At 45.9% G+C, this 6,000-nt stretch overlaps 1 protein-coding gene across 1 annotated transcript in view; it reads right to left on the reverse strand.

The window, feature by feature from the left end:
- The window catches only part of RALA (RAS like proto-oncogene A), an 84,464-nt gene extending 79,213 nt beyond the window's left edge, over positions 1 to 5,251 (reverse strand). The window contains exon 1 of the mRNA XM_012752277.3: positions 4,977 to 5,251. The gene's annotated coding sequence lies outside the window, so the exon portion shown is untranslated. The remainder of the gene's footprint in view (positions 1 to 4,976) is intronic.
- Positions 5,252 to 6,000: the final 749 nt, after the last annotated feature.

The following is a 6,000-nucleotide window of genomic DNA, read 5'->3' on the forward strand; positions in this document are numbered from 1 at the left end:
GGACCAGTAGGAGTACATTAGATTGGAGAAGGAACAGCTAGAATTCCAGGAAGAGGAAACGGAGTAAGTAAACATTAGCATTCCAGAAGGTCTGTATTGTTAGAACTAAATATCATGGAAAAAGAGAGATGAGGCTAGAGTTAGGTAAGGAGTACATCCTGAAGGTTTTATATATGACATTAAGGATAAAAGGAGTTTGAATTTTATTAACGGACAAAGAGGAGCCACAAGAGGATTTTAAGCAGGGGAGTATCACAACTATTCTAAGAGTGGGAAAAAGATTAGAGGGGGTCCAACCACAGACAAGAAAGCTGCTGCAATAATCCAGAATAGATCTACACAGGGCAGCTGAATTAAAGCATCTGCAGTCACTCAGTGTGGCAACCTCTACTTTTAATGGATTACTATGCTATCTACTCAACTGCGTAAGAAAACAGAGATCCTGTGGCTTAAATGAACACAATCATAATCTTTGTGGAAACTGGCAATCTTTGTGGTAACTAAGGATCTTTGTCCTACCTTTACAATGCACCTGGGAGTAGAAATCATTTCACAATCTCATTGTTTTATTGTCCAAAATAACATTGTCAAACCCTGATATTTAGTTTCAAAAGTGAATTCCGCAATGAAATTGGATCCCAGACTTTAAGGAGATTGTGAGTATCAAGTGTTATGTCTACTGAATCTAATACGAGACTCTAGTATTAGAAGCCTTTAAAAAGAGTATTATAATATTTCATGGAAGCTTGCCTTTTTTGGCTTGTACAGACTACCCTCTTGACTTTGAGGAAAGAAGTCTTCGCCTTCATGTATAAGTAAATCAAATATGCAAATTATCTTCTAAAATTTACTCCCATGTATTTTAAAACCTCAGAGCTTTAATTCCTTTTGTCTATATGGTAACCACATACTTAAAGGTAGTAAGAAAGGTGTCTGAGAGCTAAAGAAAAACAAAGAATCACTATTACTTACAGGGGCCAGAAAATGAGCTTTTTTTTTTTTTTTTAACTTTAAGCTATTTCATATATATATAACAGAATATTGGAATATATCCTTTTCTTAAAACTAAGAGATGAATATATCCTTCAAATTAAGCCTATTTATGAGTTTTACAAAGTGCGCAGGCTTGGAAAGAGCAAAGAGAATTCTACTAGCACTGAATGGCAATTAGACTCTTACAAGAGTTCTGACACCTTTAAGCCTCCATACTAAACCCAAAGAGAAAATGACATACAATCTTGAATGATAAAAACAGACCCAGCATATTTCTGCTGCTTTTACTATTTTTCTTACTGTCCTCCATATAACCTCTTCCCTATTTCCATTAGTGAAAGAAAGAACTAAAAAACAATACGATTTCAAGGAAAGGTCGCTACAAATAGGCTGATGGTACGCCTCTCAAATAGGATGGTTCAGGTACTTCAGAAGTAAAATGCACTAACTGAACACCAGAACTGAGTTCCTAATACTCTAACAGAACACCTGTCAAAACAATGGCCAACCATTTTTCCATCATGGCACACACAGAAAGTGGTAACACTATACTTGGGCACACCGTACATAATAATAAGAATGGTTGCTGCTTCAAGCCATCTGGCCAGGGTCACTGGAACCCCTAGGCCACACTTGATGGGCAAGAGCCCTGAAACCTTTTCTGAAGCTCCAGCTCACAGCTCAATCAGAATCAGCTCAATCAGAATCGCCTTTTCCTCAGCCTTTAAGGATTAAGTGCCAATACTCAATGCTCTCAAAAATCATTACTTCCAAATCCTGGCTTCTACTACACACTATCTAGGTGCCTAGCCTCTAGCAAATAACTTCATTTATTCTTAATAAAGTATGGGAAAACTACCTATCTTACCGAGGTATTGCGCAGATTAGAAATAATGTAAGTAAAGCTCTTATCACAGTGCTTGGCAGGCAATCAATATATGAGAACCGTTATTACCAAGAGGGTTGCTGAATTAAAGACGGCAAATGTAACCTCTGTATAGCGGTAATGTCACTAAGATAAGAAATTGCAGGCTTCCCTCTCCTTAGTGTCTAAGAATTAAAACACTTTATAAAACAATGAAAATCATAAACTATCTCACTTCTTCAAAATCATCTTTTCTCTCATTAACATTCACAGACTCTTATTCTGGTATTTTCAAAGTGTCTTTACCACTCATCTACCAAAGTGCATATTACACTGATACACATATACAAAGAATTGATATGTACAGAATTGATACTGTACATTTATTTATGTTCTACTGAAGCTGAGCTTGAAAAACCAGTGTAGGATTACCATCAGATACTTTGAGAGGAAAGAGGATATCAGCACTTTTTTCTTATTTGAACCTCCCTAAAGTGAAAATAATCCAACCATCTATAGGCAAAAATCTTCCCCCACAAATGGTAGATGAGATTCTTTGCTATAATTTGCCCCTTTGTACTACATTTATTGTGCAGTCAAACCTCTCTGCTAATGATAATCTGTATTTGCAGCCGCTCCCCAGTGCTAACATCACCGCCTCAGCTCCACCTCAGATCATCAGGCATTAGATTCTCATAAGGAATGTGCCACACAGATCCCTCGCATGTACAGTTTACAGAAGGGTTCGTACTCTTATGAGAATCTAATGCCACAGCAGATCTGACAGGAGGCAGAGCTTATGCGGTGATGGGAGATGGGGAGTGGCTGTAAAAACAGATGAAGCTTTGCTGGCTGGCCGGCCGTTCACCTCCTGCTGTGCAGCCTGGTTTCTAATAGGCCACAGATCAGGACCACACTGGTCCTAGGCCTGAGGGTTGTGCACTGTAGCACTGGAGAACAGCATCTGGATTTTAGGAAAGAAATGTGAAATGACTATTGGTAAATCATGCCAAGGTCATATCAGGATGTCAGAGGATTTCATGTATCCATAAGAATGAGCCACTTGTAGCAATTCTGGGATGCACCAAGTTTTCCAAATAGTGGTAACTCCTAATTCCCTCTTTTTGATTAAGATAAGGTATGTTTATCAACCCCTCAAATAAACTTACTGCCTATCACCAGGAAATCTCTTCCTGCTACTCCTGAATTGGCTCAAGTAGTACACATTTAACACTGGAATGCAAGTTATTATAATGCCCCATCACAAACCCCCAGATATAATTTTAATCTTTCAGAGGAGGATAGCATTTTGGGAGGCAAAGAATTCTTCTTGTTCTCTGACTCTGCTAAAGAATGGAAAGACAAAGCAAAGTCTACATGCCAAGAACCTGAAACAAGAAACAAAAACACCCTAACCCAACAAAATAAGTGGCACCTAAAGAATGACTGTGAGATCACCTACAGATTCATTTATTCAGTGAAGAAATGTGTGTAAGTAACTTCTATGTTCTAGGCACACTGCACGGAAACTGTGATGACTAAGACATGATTCCTGTTTTGTAGAAATTAAAGGTCCAAAACAACATTTTTGAGACAGAGTCTCACTCTCTTGCCCAGGCTAGAATGCCATGGCTTCAGCCTAGCTCACAGCAACCTCAAACTCCTGGGCTCAAGCGACCCTCCTGCCTCAGCCTCCCAAATTGCTGGGACTACAGGCATGCACCACCATGCCCGGCTAATTTTTTCTATATATTTTTAGTTGGCCAATTAATTTCTTTCTATTTTTAGTAGAGATGGGGTCTCGCTTTTGCTCAGGCTGGTCTCGAACTACTGAGCTCAAGCAATCCTCCCACCTTGGCCTCCTAGACTGCCAAGATTACAGGCGTGAGCCACCGTGCCCGGCCTGAAAACATTTTAAAATAATATTTTATAATAATATTGTATTACTTTAATACGAGTCATTTTATAATACTGTATTAATGCAGACAGAAAAACATAAGACACACAAATACATTAATAAACATAAGCTAAAAGGCATGCCTTTCTACTGTGAAAGTTTACTGATGAAATTTGTTATCCCAATCTTTGCAACGTGATTAAAGTTGAAATTTATTTTCAGGAAAATAATTAACTTATGATACATGTTTTATAAAGGTTGTGCCCCCACGCACACCAAATACAATTTGTAAATTAGGTGCCTTTCAGCTTGACACGTAGGGCGTGGCACTGAAGTTCTCATACTACCTCAGTGACACTTGGATGAGCTCTCACAAGTCTGGACATTCAGGTTTCCAAGCAAAGACCAACTTAACTCCCTAATAATCCCTAAACCCCGAAACAACACTGCCACCCCTGTGCGCCGTCACTCTCGCCTACTTGCACATATATATACACAAGCTAAAGCATACACATCACATCTTCCACTTCTGGAAAATTTTCAGGAACGAACCACGGAGGAAACACGCCCTCACCCAAAATATCTACATTCTCTTCCTCGTTTTAGAGGCTGAATTGCCCGAATACGGGCTAAACCTGTGCGAGAGCCCAAGGCCAGCTATTCAGTTCCGTGCGGAGCCTCTAAAGACTTCAGTCTGAAAAAGCCATTCCTTTATCTGGCGCGCGCACACACACACACACACACACACACACACACACACACACACAACCCTGGCAGAGATGCTTAAAAAGCAACTGCTCCAGTACAGGCAAGGAGTGGAAAGGGAAGGAGGAGAAAAGGGTGGAGTGAGGCGCGGGGACTGCGGCGGCGGCGGGTTCCCCCAGGTCGCAGGAACCGCCCGGGCGGGGACTTCGGAGAGGCAGGCCGGAGGTGCTAGGTGACCTTCCGACGAGGCCAACTCGGAGGGGCTGCGGGGCGCGGGAGACCTCGCAGCAGCAGCCGCTATCGCGGGCGCACTCGCCCGCACAGCGGCGAACGCGGCACCCTGGATTCCAGTCCGGGCTCATCCCGCAGCAGCTTGTCCTGGAGAAGAATTCGGGATGTGCAATCTCGGCAACCCACCCCTGTGCCTGGGCCTCAGCCCACTTTCGCCGGGACACACCCCCGCCGCCACTCGGCGGCCCCAGCCCCTCCGCGGGAGGCCGGGCGGGCATGGCTCACCTGCACCGCGAGCCGGTCCGCCGCCCCGAGGGCTCCGGAAGCCGCGGCTGCGCTGGCTTCGGCCGGAGTGTGTTCAGCCCTTGTCGCCTGGGAGTTGCCGCACCGGGAGCGGCAGAAGCAGGAGTCCGACGGGCGGCGGTGGATCCCCGGCGGCTGGAGAATGAGGAGGAGGAGGACTCCGGCGCTCCGCTTTGGGGAGTTCCACCCTCCTCCTGGCCGCTCTGCAGCAGCAGCCACTGATCACTTCCGGGGCTCTGGGATGAAGGGCGGGGCCGGCGGGGAGCGACTTCCTGTCCGCGGGCTGAGAGGAGGGTGATCTGGGGCCCGGCCGGAGAACAATGGCTTAATGGGCGAGGACTGGCCGGCCTCCGCCCTCGTGTGCTGAGGGCGGTCTGCGCTGCTTCTCGTGCGGCCCCACCCGCGGCCCTCTGAGCGCCGCGAGGTGAAGTCACCTCCCGAGAGCCCGGGAGTGGCCGCGGGCCTCGCGGAGGTTCCCGGATCTCAGCGTCGACGCCGCGATGTCCTTGTCTTTCTTTTGGGGACCAGGAGGGGGTTCTCAGGGGAAGGAGGGGCGAGCGGAAGCCGCCATCTTGCTTCTAGGGGGGCAGCTCCTTCTCCATGGGCGTTTTAGGGTTGGGGCCGCTCTGTTCCATGGCCGGAGTTTTTCAGAGAGGAGCTGGCGACGTGGCTTGTCGCGGGTCGAATCCTAGGAGGTGGGTCAGTCGCCTGTCCTGGCTGGAGGGTCTCGGTGGCTGCCCTGGGCCTCATATCTAACTGCTGACTCCTGGAGAACTCACCTCCGCGGATGGTCCTCGAGTCTTTTCTGAGGGGCTAGGACCCTACTGCGACACTACAGGTCTGATATCTGTGTGGTCCTGAGATGATCCTGCGGCCGCATGGCACCGTGATTTGGTGGCTTGTTAGGAGTAGTTTCACTAAATCGGTTGGTTTATTTAAATCCTTCCACAGGTTCCAAATAGGTCGTTAGTCCGTTAGCAGCCACAGATTCTTCTCTCATAACATT

The sequence above is a fragment of the Microcebus murinus genome, chromosome 9 (assembly GCF_040939455.1).
Source record: "Microcebus murinus isolate Inina chromosome 9, M.murinus_Inina_mat1.0, whole genome shotgun sequence".
Taxonomy (NCBI): Eukaryota; Metazoa; Chordata; class Mammalia; order Primates; family Cheirogaleidae; genus Microcebus; species Microcebus murinus.